The sequence below is a fragment of the Oryctolagus cuniculus genome, chromosome 18, assembly GCF_051225735.1.
Source record: "Oryctolagus cuniculus isolate XC-2025 breed Fujian yellow rabbit chromosome 18, ASM5122573v1, whole genome shotgun sequence".
Lineage (NCBI taxonomy): Eukaryota > Metazoa > Chordata > Mammalia > Lagomorpha > Leporidae > Oryctolagus > Oryctolagus cuniculus.
The window spans coordinates 5,218,412-5,234,884 of NC_142884.1; the positions used below are offsets into that span (position 1 = coordinate 5,218,412).

A 16,473-nucleotide genomic window follows, 5' to 3' on the forward strand; every position below is an offset into this window, starting at 1 on the left:
GGCACCCAAACACTACCTCTCCCAGGCACAGCTTAGACACAGGCCCCGTCTGCGCTGACTCCCAGAGCATTACCACCCATCCCTGGCAGCATGTCAGAGGTGCAGCCCGCCTCACAGCACGCCACCCCTGCAGATGGCACAGAGCAGGTACCCTCACAGAGGCCAGCTGGGTTACTCCCGCTGATGCTCACACAGCCCTGCCCCCATGACCCCATTCGACTCTCACACACCTGTGTCTGCCACGGGGTCCAGGGCACATTCAATCACACACACCTGTCCGCCGAGACCCTGGCATCCCTTACAGGTACCTGTTGGAGTCAGACTGCTCCACTTCCGACCCAGCTCCCTGCTAGTGCACCTGGGAAAGCAGCGGGTGGCCGAACAACACTCACACACACACACACACACACCCCACACCCTCACTCCCCCAGCCACCAGGACACAGTAGTGGCCCAGGCCCAGCCTTGCTTCACGTCACCCGCTCCCTCCCTCACGGTCGTGCCAGCAGCACCCTGAGCTGGCTGCTTTCTGGGGGAGTAAACACTTCCCCTCGGGGCCCAGCCAACCCTATTTACCCGAGAGGACAGGACCGGAGCCCGGCAGCGGGGAACTCCGGATTGCGCCCAGATGGGACCAGAGAGAAGGAATCACCCTCCCAGCATGCCACGCTGCACACTCCCCATAGGCCTCTGGGAAAGGGAGTCCACAATGCCCCAGTCCGCGCGCTTTTTCCCAGCATGCAACTCCACGCAGCCCTAACAGATCCCCAGGGGCCTCTGGGAAACGTTCGTCTGCGGGGCATGGTGGACGCCGCCTGCCGAGTTCTCTGCTGCGTAGGCGTCTTACTGGTTTCTGAGCGGGCTGATTTCCCGTAGGCTCGGGGTGAAAGTACTTCAGAGCCGGGGAGCTGCGAATGCCGCGAGCCCTGGTTTCTCCCCGCTCGGAAACCGGACCGTGCTGAAGACGATGCCCCATAGACTCCAGTCAGGGAGCTGTCGGGGGCGTGACCCAGCGGGCGGAAGGCCCTCTCTCTCTCCCTCTCGCGGTCTTCAGAGAAGGATTGCTATAGATGATTGTCAACGATTACGGGGGAACAAGTTTGATAACCTAGGAGAGATGGGCCAATTCTTAGCCACATAGAACTTACCAATATTGAATAAGAAATCAAATACTGGGGCCGGTGCAGTGGCCCAGCAGGTTAGGCCGCCGCCTGCAGTGCCAGCATCCCATATGGGCACGCCTGTTGAAGTCCCAGCTGCTCCACTTCTGATCCAGCTCTCTGTATGGCCTGGGAAAGCAGTAGAAGATAGGCCAAGTGCTTGGGCGCCTGCATCCGCGTGGGAGACCTGGAAGAAGCTTCTGGCTCCTGGCTTTGGATCGGTGCAGCTCTGGCCATTGCGGCCAACTTGGGGGTGAACCAGTGGATGTAAGACCGTCTCCCTGCCTCGCTCTCCTCCACCCCTCACCCCGTGCCTTTGCATCTCTTTCTCTGTGTAACTTTTTCAAATAAATCTTTAAGAAAATATCTAGACTAACGAGGGGCATGACTGAATCAGTAAAAAAAGTCTATCATCAGACCAGATAACTTCTACCAAACACTGCAAGAAAAATTAACACTAATTCTTTAATTATTTCAAAAAATGGCAGAGGATGGTGTTGTTCCAAATTCACTCTATGAGTCCAGAATTACCTTGATACTAAAACCAGACAGAAGCACAACAAAGGTAGAAGGCTATAGGCCATCTCTCTTCTTCATGTGCATAGTGCAAAACGCCTCAAGAAAGTTCTAGGAAGTCACCTCCAACAGAACCATGAGAAGATTATTCACTATGGTGAACTGGGATTCTCTTCAGCCATGTAAGGTCGGTTCAACATCCATGAACGTGAACATGACGTCAACAGTCACCAGGAAGGACAAAAATTATAGGAACATCTCAATAGGTGCAGAAAAGACATCTGATAAAATGTACCACTGCTTCCTGATAAGCCTGAACAAATAAATATAGAAGGAATATACTTCAACATAAAGAAGGCCTTATCTAATAAGGCAACTGCTAACATCATACTGAATGAGGAAAAACTAAGTTTTCTAAGATCTGTAAGAAGACAAGGATGCCCACGTTTACCACTTATATTCAACACTTCTGGGAGTTCTAGCAATTATCAAGAGAAAGAAATGGCATTTCAACAGGGAAGGAAGAAGTCAAACTGTCACAGTTTTCAGATGAGATTATTCACCAAAAACTATTTTTAAAAAGATTTATCTGTTTATTTGAAAGTCCAAGTTACATAGCAAAGGAGAAGCAGAGAGAGAGAGGTCCTCCATCTGCTGGTTCACTCCCCTAGTTGGCCACAACGGCCAGAGCTGCAAAGATCAGAAGCCAGGAGCTTCTTCCAGGTCTCCCATGCAGTTGCAGGAGCCTAAGGACATGTATCATCTTCTACTGCATTTCCAGGCCATAGCAGAGAGCTGGATCAGAAGTGGAACAGCCAGGACTCGAGCCAGCATACATATGGGATGCTGGTATTGTAGGCAGTGGCTTTACCAGCTATGCCACAGCATCAGCCCAAAAAACTATTACACTAATAGATGAGTTGGGCAAAGTTGCAGGATACAAATCACTGTACAAAAGTCAGCATTGTTGTTATACCTCAATAGCAAATTAGCTGAAAAAGTCTTCTAGAAAATAAGCCCATTTCCAATATCTCCACAAATATAAAATTAACAAAAGAAGTGAAAGATCTCTACCGGTGGCATAGTGGATAAAGTCCTTGCCTGAAGTGCCGGCATCCTATTGGGGGGCCAGTTTGTGTGAGTCCTGGCTGCTCCACTCTGATCCAGCTCTCTGCTACGGCCTGGGAAAGCAGTAGAAGATGGTCCAGGCCCTGGGCCCCTGCACCCATGTGGGAGACCTGGAAGAAACTCCTGGATCCTGGCTTCAGATTGGCACAGCTCTGGCTGTTGTAGTCATTTGGGAGTGAACCAGCAGATGGAAGACTTCTCTCTCTCTCTCTCTACCTCTCTGTAATTGCCTTTCAAATAAATAAAAAAAAACTTTAAAAATAAAGGATCTGTACAATAAAAACTGTAACACACTGTTGAGAAGAAGAGGCTGAGGGTGGAGCTCAATGGGTTCCACACACCTTTCTGCCATATCTGTGCTCTCATGTCTCTGTGCCTCTATGGCAACTGGTGTCATGGTAACCAACAGGCCCACCTGATTGGCTAGTTGCCCACAACTCTGCTTTGGTACTGCTTGGCAATGAGCCAGGTTTGTCCATGTAAGCCCTTATAAGCAACTGGGGCCATGGTTAGATGCCGCTGCTTGTGGCTGTTTGTGGCTGTAGATGTGAATGGGCAGAGTCTCTGAGTGTGTGTCCCACTGCCACCAAGGATATGAAGGTGGATTCCTTTTGTGGCCCTACTGCCCTCATGTACCATTGGCTGTTGTGTACATCACCACCCCCAGGAGTAAAGGAGGGATAAATCTACAATGATTCTGGATTGTTCTCTGGCTGTCAGAATCCAGATCTGCTTGTCTGGAAACCAAGTTCCAGACACACAGACATTGATGAAGGACATCCCTTGTTCATGGATGGAAGAGGCAATCTCATTAATGCCCACAGCTTGGTGTGTTAATTCTCTTTCTCATTAAATATCTGTGCTTCCAGACCCATTCCTACCAGCACCCTGTTCCCTAGCACTTAAGATCTGCCACTTGCTCTACCAGATGCAAAAAAGTGAATACAAACACAAGAATGAAATGCCTCTCTGTATCCCTCCCACCCACTTTTTTTTTTTTTAAACTGGGAATTGAGGAACAGAAGTAGCAGGGCTGGTCTCACCACCTGCAGCCCCATGGGAATTATGGGACACTCAGTTCCCAACTCCCAGGTGTTGTGAGCATACCTCATGTTAGGGATGTGTGGTTCCCAGCACGGCGCTCTCACACTTGTGAGTACACGTATGCGCTCAGCAAGCACTGTGTTCGTGCACGTGCACACGCTGCCTTCCAGTGGCAGGCTGATTCAGACACTGCTGCCGCCTTCTGTGTCCTGTAACTGTGACCGGGTCAGCAATAATGCAGTTTTCAGGATGGCTATCAGAGTTTTAAAATCACAGAGAGAAGCCCTCAAGACCTAGTGCTACCTAGAGCGTGGCCATGAGTTCAGGTCACAGGCACCTATGCAGATAGAAGAGAAGCCATCCAAGACTCCACCATAGAGCAGTGGCAGAGGGACAGGAGCGTGGGTTTCCTGATGTGATCCAAGTACATGGTAAGGTATTGAAAAGTCTCACTGGACCCCAGAAATATCCAGCATTACAGTTAGTCGCATTTTTAAAACGTTTCACAAAGTATGGAAAACACAAAGAAAATGCTTGAAAAGAATCTGTGTGTGTGTGTGTGTGTGTGTGTGTGTGTGAAGAGAGTTGGGTCTCAGGGGCTCGGGTGTGTCACTCCTGCTTTCTCTAGCTCAGTGCTGCTGGTAATGGGCATAGGTGACCCCACGCAGGCACTGACAGGGCTCCGCCATCCTGCAGGATCCCAACTTCCTAGAACAGGGCCCGCAGCACTTGTGTGCAGGCGAGGCTTGAGAGGCAGCCATTAGCCGAGTGGTTCTGGACCAAGACTGCCCAGCGGGATCACAGGGCCAGGTCTGAGAGAAGCGCTCACCCACGGCTTCTCCCACAGCCTCTACTGCACTGACCTGGGTGGGAGCCCCGGTGCTGTCTTCATGCAGTGCCCGGGTCCTACTCAGGGTCACGCATGAGGGTTCCCTGGGGCACTGAGCTGCCCCCTCCATGGTTGGCTGGGAGTGGGTCAGCACTGTCCAGATCCCCACTGCGGGGGCTGACGCTGTTTGCAGTAGAGGCCGGCACCTGCAGGCAGTAGAGGAGGAACTACAATTTTGTTCTCGGTGTAGGAGCACCTGTTCCTGAATTTCTACAGCGCCAAGGCACAGGGGAGGGTGGCCTTTGTTCCCTTCAGAATCCTTCTGCCTGTGGGTGTGCTGACACCATGAAAGGCAGCGGGACAGCTGGAGGGCATCTTGGCAGAGAGAACTGGAGACAGAAGAAAGGGCCACATGTCAGGTCCCTGTGGCCCAGGTCAGAGGCTGCACCCTCTTTTCTTCCTCTTGGGCCTGGCATTTTGCCATTGCAAACATCACTTCTCACATTCCTGCCTTCTGAGTGCACTTCAAAGGACGAGTTTTCCCTTTTCTTCTGTGACCGTCAGGTGAGCTCTTTCAAATACTTCTCTCCTATATTCCAGAACCTTCTCTTCCTCCTGGCTTTTTCTCTTTCTTTTCATTTCTCTTTTCTTTTCCTTTCCTTTCTTTTCTTTTCTCTTTTCTCTTTTCCATGAACAGTTCTCACCATGAGTTGATGACCTGTGATGTTGAAAATGGTCCCTTCCTGATGGATGACCATAGGAAAGCGGGGATACCTGACTCCTATCAGGGCTGAGGTCAGGTCCTGGATATCAGTGTAGATGATGATTGTGTAGTGTTCAGGCTCCATCTGTGTGCTCCACAGATCTGTGCAGAAATGCACACTGGAACAAGATGGGATTCCTCACCAAGGATAACTCAGAAACTCTGTAAGGGAATCAGAAGAGACCTGCTCCCTGGGACGCTACAGACAGACTCAATATTCTCTGTTCAAGGGTCCATTGCTGTGGCATAGTGGGTAAAGCCACTGCCTGCAGTGCCTGCATCCCATAGGGATGCCAGTTCGAGTCCCGGCTGCTCCACTTCTGATCCAGCTCTCTGCTATGGCCTGGGAAAACTGTAGAAGATGGCCCAAGACCTTAGGCCCCTGCACCCATGTGGGAGATGTGGGAGACCTGGAAGAAGCTCCTGGCTCCTGGCTTCAGATTGGCCCAGCTCCAGCCATTGTGGCCAACGGGGAGTGAAACAGTAGAAGGAAGACCTCTCTCTGTCTCTCCTTCTCTCTCTGTGTAACTCTTTCAAATAAATACATCTTAAAAATATATTTGGAGACTACAGAACCTGGGAGAGGTGTGTTTCAAAGCTTGTATAGAACCTACGTCTTCCACGATTCGATTCAGATTAAGCTTTACCTGCTTTTGGTCCACAGTATCACAGCAAGGGGATGTGCATCAGCACCTGCCACTGATTTGTGCTGGGACAGCTGACATTAGCTTCAGTCACCTGGTCTAGGACTCTGCCCGCTTCCTCCAAGAGGGACATTTTTCTGCATACAATGAAAGCATATCTTGGGGTGACTGACTTAGTGATGTGTATACATCACAACCTATAGTGCGAGTTTTGCCTTTTTAGGTTCTCTTTGCTCATAGCTTGCCTTGGGAGATGAAGGCTCTCATCTTTGCTGCCTATCAGCTGCCACAGTTGGGAGGGGCTGAAACACTGTGACCTCTTGCTCAGGTTTGCATTTCACTGTGCTCTGGTCACAGGTGAGCTCCTCATCCTTCTATTTCGAAAAGAAGAAACAAGAACCAGGTAATCAGGGTGTGCCCAGGTGTCTTTATATTGTAAGATATAACACAGGCACAGATGATAAATGGAAGACAATGATAAATGAAAGAGAATACATCAAACTTGGAGGCAATAGCTCTGATTTTCTACCATGCGTGTTTGTCTCCACGGTGTGTTGTAAAGAACCCCAAATCATCCTCTGGAATCTGTCCTTTTCACACAGTTAAAAATGCTGAGAGAGCTTTGATGACAGGGCCCAAATTGCAGGTGGCAGGAGTGAGCTCTTAGTGGGCAGCACAGTGGGATGACTGCAGGAACAACAGAGAGGGAAATGTAGGTTACCTTATTTGACCCCTGCACACTGTAAACCTGCATTGCAAGGTTACATTGTCTCTTAAATATATATATTTTAGTAGTAATACAATTTTAAAAAAGATTTATTTTGGAGTTATGGTTACAGGGAGAGGAAGAGACAGAGAGAAAGATCTTCCATCTGCTGGTTCACTTCCCAAAATACCGGTCTGAAGTCAGGAGCCAGGAGCTCCATTCAGGTCTCCCATGTGGATGCAGGGGCCCAAGCACTTGGTCATCTTCCACTGCTTTCCCAGACATATTAGCGGGGAGCTAGACTGAAGTGGAGCAGCTGGGACTCGAATCAGCTCCCATATGGGATGCCAGCACCACAGGCAGAGGGTTAACCTACTATGCCCCGGTGCCGGCCCCTAATACAAATTTTACAAAATGCTTTTCTAGAAAGTATGGTGAAGGAAATTCATTTGGAAAAAAATTTCCTAATTGTATTGACAGGAAACTATTCTGCATCATTTGTATGTGAGTAAGTACATGTTGTTTTTATGTGTGTGCTCATCAAAGGTGAAAGTTATTTGATCAACTGTGTGGGTTGCCTTCCTAACTTGCCTCTATCATTCTTCTCAGGTATGGAACTCCTTCGAACATTCTTTCAGGGTTTGCTCTGTGCATTGGCCTGGATGTTTCTCTTCTATAAATCCTAGATCAGAGCACTGCTGGCTCGGCTTTCACTGAATGCCTGCTAAGATAGGCTCATAAATGCGGATGACAGTGTTCTTGCTCTCCTCGCTGTCGTCTTCCCTTGTGTGCATTAGTAATGAAAATCTGGTAGGAGGGCATCTACAACATGGACATCCAAACCATTGCTGCTGTGATTCTGGCTTTCCATCAGAGATTATAGATTCCATAGCATTTTTTTTCAAATCCAACCCACAATTTTCTTGTCTTTTTATCTTTTGTTAATTTTGTAAAGATTTATTTATTTGAAAGGCAGAGTTACAGAAAGAGAGAGAGAGAGAGAGAGAGAGAGAGAGATCTTTAATCCCCTGGTTCACTCCCCAAATGGCCACAACAGCCCAAGCTGAGCCGACACAAAGCCAGGAGCCAGGAGCTTCTTCCAGGTTTTCCATGTGGACTGGAACTGATGCCACTGCATGTGGCGGCTTTACCAAGCATGCCATAGCACCAGCCCTGATTTTAAAATATTTCAAATAATACACTAAGTATAAAAAAGAGTTCAATGACCACACCTAAATGTAACAATTTGGCCTTATTCTCCCATTATGCAAGCATCATACAAGCACATACTATTTCTTGATAGCAAGTGTGTGTGTGTACACGTTTTCTCTCATGATTGGAAACTGAGAAGTGACATGTGTGGATGTCATATTATTCTGAACACTGGCTCTTACATAGCAATAAAGCATTCTTTTCAGGTGTGCTGATCTTGTCTGTGACCTCCCTCAGTCCTACTTTCTTATATTATAATGTGTGGCCCTGGAGCTGAGACATCGTCTTCAGAGGTGTGCTCAGTTGGGTTTGGAATAGGTCGGGGGTCTGGCCTTTCCTAACCTCAGAAAGGAGATGGAAAAAGGACACAGAGAGCGAGCTCAGCAGAGAGAAGTTGTTCTATTGAAGCAAATCTCGGAAGAGACTGTGCACCTAGAGCTGAGCTGTTATCTGGTTTTGGAGGGAATTTGCCAATCCTGGGTGGGATGGGGAGAGGTGGAAGGCAGCTGGTGGGAGAGCAGGGGCTCTTTGAAGCCTCTGGGAACTTCCCTCTCATCTGTTTCACAAGCTGCCCCTTGCAGCTTATCTGTTTGCCAGTTGCATTGCAAGGAGTCTGGAAAGGTCTGGTTCGGCACCAAGGGTCTCAGCTAGGGAAGCAATGGGGTGGGGGAGGAGGGAATGAGTCACGCATGGGGGAAGAAGCCCTTTTATGCTTGCTGGTCAGAAGTGCAGAGACTCAGCGTCCACCCTGATCTCCTTGCATCAGCATCTGCATGTTAACAGCATCTGCATTTTGATACAACTAAATGTTAAATTCCTAAAATCTGAGATGGACCCCTATAAGTCTTCGTGATCTTTCCATCCATGAAAGCAAGGAGTCTCATGTTCCCCTGTGTGCTACACACACATCACGGATCCATCTACTGGTGCCTTGGTCTACATGTTGCAGTGCATTAAATGCTAGTATCTGCCCTGGTTCTGTGGACTTATGTCAACCCCATGTCATAACCATGAGTACCTGACTGAGTCACTCAGCTACGTCAGTGCCCATCCCTGCCTCTTCCAATGCATCTTGAGTCAAGAACTCTGTGCGTGGCTGTTTAGTCTGCTATGATGAAGCTTTGAATTTCAGGGACATTTATGTTCAGAGCCACAGGTTTCTGTGGGAGGCGCTGGGCTGCCTGGACCCTGCTCAGAGGGCTTTGTACAGGGACGTGGTGCTGGAGCACCACAGGACCCTGCCTTCCCTCCCCGAATTCCTAACCCCTAGCATTCCATCTGCTTACACAGCGCTTTGTGGAAGCCTCTGGTTTTCATGACTGGGTCTCAGGCCTCTGTTTTGAAGAAAAATGGATGGATTCTTGGTGTAGAAAAGCAAAATGTCATTTAAAGATTTACTTGATTGGGGCTGGTGCTGTGGCATATGGAATTAAGCCACCAGCTGCAGTGCCAACATCCCATATGTGTGCGGGTTTAAGTCCCGGCTGCTCTACTTCAGATCCAGCTCTCTGCTATGGCCTGGGAAAGCAGTAGAAGCTGGCTGAAGTCCTTGGGCCCCTGCACCTGAGTAGGAGACCTGGAAGAAGCTCTTGGCTCCTGTCTCAGGATCAGTGCAGCTCGGGCTGTTGTGGCCATCTAGGGAGTTAACCAGCAGATGGAAGACCTCTTTCTCTGCCTCTTCTTCTCTCTCCGTGTAATTCTGACTTTCAAGTAAATAAATAAATCTTAAAAAAATATTTATCTATTTGAAAGGCAGAGGTAGAGAGAGAGGGAGAGACAGAGGCAGAGACACATCTTTCATGTGCTGGTTCACTCCCCAGATAGCTGTTAATGGCTGGGGCCGAAGCCAGGAGCCAGGAGCTTCTTCCAGGTCTCCCACATGGTTGTAGGGGTCCAAGTACTTGATCCATTCTCTGCTGCTTTCCCAGGTGTATTAGCAGGGAGCAAGATTGGAAGTGGAGCAGCTAGGACATGAAGCAGCACCCATATGGGATGCCAGTGTGGCAGGTGGTAGCTTAACTCACTTAGCCATGACGCTGGCCCCAGAACTCAATTTCTTGAGCTGTCACCATGGGCTGCATTAATAGGAAGCTGCAATCAGAAGCCAGAGCTAGGAGCCAGCTCCAGGGACTTGTGGGAGGCTGGCAGCTTAAATGTTAGGCCAAATGGCTGCCCCAGGCATTTTATTTTAACCTTCCCCCTTTTGGGGGTGCTGAGACTCCCTCCTTCCACACTGGGGATCATTTTAGAAGTTCCCTGGCATGAAGGGTCATGGCCCACATGTGAGAGTGCAGTCTCCATGCTCTGATTCCCATTTGGATGCAGTTCCGTGTGGAGCCTGGCTCTGCACGCTGGGCGGGCTTCTTAGTGCTCTGAGGGGTCTTGGCAGCAGCAGCACCCAGGGAAGAAGACCCTAGAATCTCTGGTTCCCTTCTCTCCAGTGCGGGAGACCCCCAGGGAGAGTGGAGTTTCTTTTGTTCCTAAACAGCCTTGCAGTCCCTGAGACCTGGTCCCCTACCTGGAGCAAAGGTGAAGACAGAGGAGACAGAAGCCAGCCCCCAGGCCTTGGGAGTGAGGGTGCAAAGGTCAGGAAGCCAGACCTGGGAATGTGGTTTGCCAGGCTCTGGTGTGTGAAGCCTGGTCCATTGGTCCTGCTGTTGCAGAGGGACAGCTCCTTCCCTGTGGTTATCACACTCTTCCCTCAGCCTAGGCAGCTCCTCCCTCCAGCCACCTTCCAGAAGGTTCTCAGTGAGAGGGCATGTGCCCCCCTTCACCAGAGTGGGTCTGCTCTTGCCTGCTTCAGGGGGCCTGAGGAAGTCAGTGTGCCTTTTTACAAGACCTCTTTGTAAAGACAGTGACTGTTAATTATCTAAGGGCTGGTGCTGTGGTGTAGGGTTAAAGTCCCAGCCTGCAGTGCTGGCATGAGATATGGGCACGAGTTCGAGTCCTGCTGCTCCATTTCTAAGCCAGCTCTCTGCTATGGTCTGGGAAAGCAGTAGAAGATGGCCCCAGTACTTGGGCCCTTGTAACCCCCTGGGAGACCTGGGATAAGCTCCAGGCTCCTGGCTTCCCATCGACCCAGTTCCAGCTATTGCAGGAATTTGGGGAATGAACCAGTGATGGAAGTCTCTCTCTCTCTCTCTCCCTCTCTCTCTCTCTCTTTCTCTCTCTCTCTGCCTCTGTAACTCCAGCTTTCAAATAAACAAATAATAAATCTTTAAAAGCTATAAATCATCTAAAGATATTTCTCTGTATTGTCTGAATTCTGTTTCATTACACTTTTCTCATCAGAGCTGCTTTTGAATGGGAATGCATTTTCTCAGGCCAGTGACTCCCCTGCCTGGTCTTCACAGGTGCTCTGTCACAGCGAAGAACTGGAGCCATCTAGAGGAATTCTTTTTTAACTGTACATGGGGAGCTTACACCTGATTTTGTGAATCAACATTTATGTCGTACTTTGAAATCCTCTCTTTGTGGGAGTTTTGTTGTTGTCAGGGTAGATTCCCTTACATCAGTAAGTTATTTGTATGGATTTTAAATGATTTTTTTTATGTATTGAAAGACAAGTTACAGAGAGAGGCAGAGACAGAGAGAGAGGTATTCTATCCATTAGTTCACTCCCCAGAAGACACAATTGCCAGAGCTGGGCCGATATGTAGCCAGGAGCTAGGAACTTCTTCTGGGTCTCCCACACAGGTGTAGGGTCTCAAGGACTTGGGCCATCTTCTACTGCTTTCCCAGGCTATAGCAGAGAGCTGAATTGGAAGAGGAGTAGCCAGGACTAGAGCTGGCTCCCATATGGGATGCTGGCACTTCAGGCCAGGGCTTCAACCCGCTGCACCACCGAGCTGGCCCATGGATTTTTACCTGTACGTTAAGATTTTGATGATAGTTTTAAGCACTGCATACTTTCAGACAATGTGAGGTGAGATCAAAATACAACTCAGCCATGTGTCTATAGTCAATAAACTCATGTTTGTCTGCCTGTATACATATTGCTCTATTTTGTCATTAGTTGTGTATTTATTTTCCTTTTTTTAAGACTTATTTATTTTTTTGAAAAGCAAGGTTTCAGAGAGGCAGAGGTGGAGAGAGAAAAAGAGAGAGAGAGACTGAGACAGGTTCTCCACCCGCTGCTTCACTCCCCAAATGGCCACAATGGCCGGAGCTGGGCCGATCTGAAGCCAGGAGCCAGGAACTTCCTGTGGGTTTCCCACAAAGGTGCAGGGCCCCAAGTACTTGGGCCATCCTCCACTGCCCTCCCAGGCCACAACAGAGAGCTGGATAGCAAGTGGAGCAGCTGGGACTTGAACCGGTGCTCACATGGGATGCCGGCACTGGAGGCGGCGGCTCCACCTGCTATGGCACAGTGCCTGCCCCTGTATATTTATTTTCTTGGTTGCTGTGCAGTCCTGTCCAGGTGAACACTCTTGCAAATTTCTTTAGTGTTTCATGGATACAGTGAGAGAGAGCCCCATGTTACTTGCAGGTTTTCTTTCAATAGTGTATAATTTTATCCCTTCCCTGGATAAGGTATTTAAATTTTGCATGGATAAAATACATAACCAAAGGTATACACTTAAATAATTTTAACTGTAGTGTTCAGCTGTAGAAAGTGGCAGGCAAAGCTGTGTGTCACGGGTGGGATCTCCAGACAAGTTATTGCTGTCTTAAGAATCTGCTTCAGGAGCCTGTGCTGTGGCGTAGCGGTGAAGCTGCTGTCTGCAGTGCCAGCATCCCACATGGGCCCCTATTGGAGTCCTGGCTGTGAGTCCTGAATCCACTTGGTCCAAGACTCCTCCCCCCTTCTTTCCGGGTGACAGGAAAATGAAAGCACAGAGGTGCCCACACCTGGACAGCCTCCTGAGCACACAGTGTGTCCCAGCTGCTAATCAGGGAGACACCCTGTTCCTCCAGGTCCCTCTCACTGCCCCAGCTTTGAATCAGGCAGCCCCGGGGACCCCCTGTGTCAGGGACTCCCTGTGTCACGGTACCTGGTATCCCCTCCAGCTGTTCTAGCCTGCATCCCTCATCTCTGTTCGGCCACTCCAACTCATCTCCCACCCATCTCCCTCCTCCCTTGACACAGTTCCCTATAAAGCCGCAGCCAAACACACGAGCCCCGAGCTCCTCCCCCTCTGAGGCTGCTCCCGGCAGTTCTTCACCCTAATAAAACTCTTTCTTTGCTCAGTGTGGTCTTAGTTGTCGTTCTTGGTTGTGGTTAAAAACCCTGACACCAGCTGCTCCACTTGCAATCCAGCTCTCTTGCTATGGCCTGGGAAAGCAGAGGATGATGGCCTAAGTCCTTGGGCCTCTGCACCTGTGTGGGAAACCTGGACCAAGTTCCTGGCTCCTTGCTTTGGCCAAGCAGCCAATTGGGGATTGACCCAATGGATGGAAGGCCTCTCTCTGCCCCTCTTCTCTCTTTGCAACTCTGACTTTCAAATAAATAAATAAATTCTTTTTTTTTTTTGACAGGCAGAGTTAGACAGTGAGAGAGAGACAGAGAGAAAGGTCTTCCTTCCGTTGATTCACCCCACAAATGGCCTTCACGGCCAGCATGCTGTGCTGATCCAAAGCCAGGAGCCAGGTGCTTCCTCCTGGTCTCCCAAGCCTGTGCAGGGCCCAAGCACTTGGGCCATCCTCCACTGCCTTCCCGGGCCACAGCAGAAGCTGGACTGGAAGAGGAACAACCAGGGCAGAATCCGGCACCGCAACTGGGCATAGAATCTGTGGTGCCGGTGCCACAGGCGGAGGATTATCCTAGTGATGATCTGCATCTCTGGCCAATAAATAAATTCTTAAAAAAAAAGCGAGAAACTGCTTGAAATCTAAAAGTGCTGTTCTCACAGGAGTTAAGTAAAAAATGGTGGGAAGCAGAGACTCGGGAGAGTGGAGGGAGGAGGCAGGGGAAAAGATGGCTAGCAGGTTCTTCATTTATTTTTAAAGATTTATTTATTTATTGGAAAGGTAGATTTACAGATAGTGAGAGGGCGAGACAGAAAGAGAGAGAGAGAGAGAGAGAGAGAGAGAGAGAGAGAGAGATCTTCATCTTCTGGTTCACTCCTCAAATGGCAGCAGTGGTGGGAAACTGGGCTGATCCATAGACAGGAACCAGGAGCTTCTTCCGGGTTTTCCATGCGGACTGGAACTGATGCCACTGCATGTGGCGGCTTTACCCAGGATGCCATAGCGCCTGCCCTGATTTTAAAATATTTCAAATAATACACTAAGTATAAAACAGAATTCAATGACTACACCTAAGTTTAAGAATTTGGCCTTATTCTCCCATTATGCAAGCATCATACAAGCACATACTGTTTCTTGATAGCAAGTGTGTGTGTGTACACGTTTTCTCTCATGATTGGAAACTGAGAAGTGAAATGTGTGGATGTCATATTATTCTGAACGCTGGCTCTTACATAGCAATAAAGCATTCTTTTCAGGTGTGCTGATCTTGTCTGTGACCTCCCTCAGTCCTACTTTCTTATATTATAATGTGTGGCCCTGGAGCTGAGACATCGTCTTCAGAGGTGTGCTCAGTTGGGTTTGGAATAGGTCGGGGGTCTGGCCTTTCCTAACCTCAGAAAGGAGATGGAAAAAGGACACAGAGAGCGAGCTCAGCAGAGAGAAGTTGTTCTATTGAAGCAAATCTGGGAAGAGACTGCCCATCTAGAGCTGAGCTGTTATCTGGTTCGGAGGGAATTTGCCAATCCTGGGTGGGGTGGGGAGAGGTGGAAGACAGCTGGTGGGAGAGCAGGGGCTCTTTGAAGCCTCTGGGAACTTCCCTCTCATCTGTTTTGCAAGCTGCCTCGTGCAGCTTATCTGTTTGCAAGTTTCGTTGCAAGGAGTCTGGAAAGGTCTGGTTCGGCACCAAGGGTGTCAGCTAAAGGGAAGAAATGGGGTGGGGGAGGATGGGAAGGGTCACGCATGGGGCAAGAAGCCCTTTTATGCTTGCTGGTCAGAAGTGCAGACACTCAGCGTCCACCCTGATCTCCTTGCATCAGCTTCTGCATGTTAACAGCGTCTGCATTTTGATACAAACTAGATATTAAATTCCTAAAATCTGAGATGGACCCCTACAAGTCTTCGTGATCTTTCCTTCCATGAAAGCAAGGAGCCTCGCGTTCCCCTGTGTGCTACACACACATCACGGATCCATCTACTGGTGCCTTGGTCTACGTGTTGCAGTCCATTAAACGCTAGTACCTGCCCTGGTTCTGTGGACTTATGTCAACCCCATGTCATAACCATGAGTACCCGACTGAGTCACTCAGCTACGTCAGTGCCCATCCCTGCCTCTTCCACTGCATCTAGAGTCAAGAATTCTCCGCACTGCTGTTTAGTCTGCTATGATGATGCTTTGAATTTCAGGGACATTTATGTTCAGAGCCACAGGTTTCTGTGGGAGGTGCTGGGCTGTCTGGACCCTGCTCAGAGGGCTTTGTACAGGGACGTGGTGCTGGAGCACCACAGGACCCTGCCTTCCCTCCCTGAATTCCTAACCCCTAGCATTCCATCTGCTTACACAGCGTTTTGTGGAAGCCTCTGGTTTTCATGACTGGGTCTCAGGCCTCTGTTTTGAAGAAAAATGGAGGGATTCTTGGTGTAGAAAAGCAAAATGTCTTTTAAAGATTCACTTCATCGGGGCTGGTGCTGTGGTGTAGGGGGTAAAGCCGCCACCTGCAGTGCCAACATTCCATATGTGTGTGGGTTTAAGTCCTGGCTGCTCCACTTCAGATCCAGCTCTCTGCTATGGCCTGGGAAAGCTGTAGAAGCTGGCTGAAGTCCTTGGGCCCCTGCACCTGAGTAGGAGACCTGCAAGAAGCTCTTGCTCCTGGCTTCCCATTGACCCAGTTCCAGCCATTGCAGCCATTTAGAGAATGAAACAGCGATGGAGTCTCCCTCTCTCTCTCTCCCCTCTCCGTCCCTCCCTCCCTTTCTCTGCCTCTGTAACTCCAGCTTTCAAATAAACAAATAAATAAATCTTTAAAATCTGTAAATCATCTAATGATATTTCTCTGTATTGTCTGAACTCTGTTTCATTACACTTTTCTCATCAGAGCTGCTTTTGAATGGGAATGCATTTTCTCAGGCCAGTGACTCCCCTTCCTGGTCTTCACAGGTGCTCTGTCACAGCGAAGAACTGGAGCCATCTAGAGGAATTGTTCTGTAGTGGTACATGGAGGCTTATGCCTGATTTTCTGAATTAACGTTTATCTCATTCTCTGAAATCCTCTCTTTGTGGGAGTTTTGTTGTTGTTGTTGTTGTCAGGTGTTCAGTCAGGGTAGATTCCCTTACATTAGTAAGTTATTTGGATTTTTCTTTAAGGTTTATTTTATTTATTTGAAAGACAGAGTTACAGAGAGATTCAGAGAGAGAGAGAGAGAGAGAGAGAGAGACAGAGACAGAAACAGAGACAGAGATAGGTCTTCCATCCGCTGGTTCACTCCCCAGAAGGCTGAAATGGC

The 16,473-nt window shown here is 49.0% G+C and overlaps 1 protein-coding gene across 26 annotated transcripts in view; it reads right to left on the reverse strand.

Annotated features, from left to right (window-relative positions):
• Nucleotides 1–1,453, reverse strand: part of ORYCUNV1R1668 (vomeronasal 1 receptor oryCunV1R1668) — a 48,476-nt gene extending 47,023 nt beyond the window's left edge. For 12 of the 26 annotated variants that reach the window (XR_016224464.1, XR_016224460.1, XR_016224462.1 and 9 more), the window contains exon 1: nucleotides 576–838. The gene's annotated coding sequence lies outside the window, so the exon portion shown is untranslated. The other 14 variants (XR_016224471.1, XR_016224467.1, XR_016224473.1 and 11 more) reach the window with 5 other exon arrangements.
• Nucleotides 1,454–16,473: the final 15,020 nt, after the last annotated feature.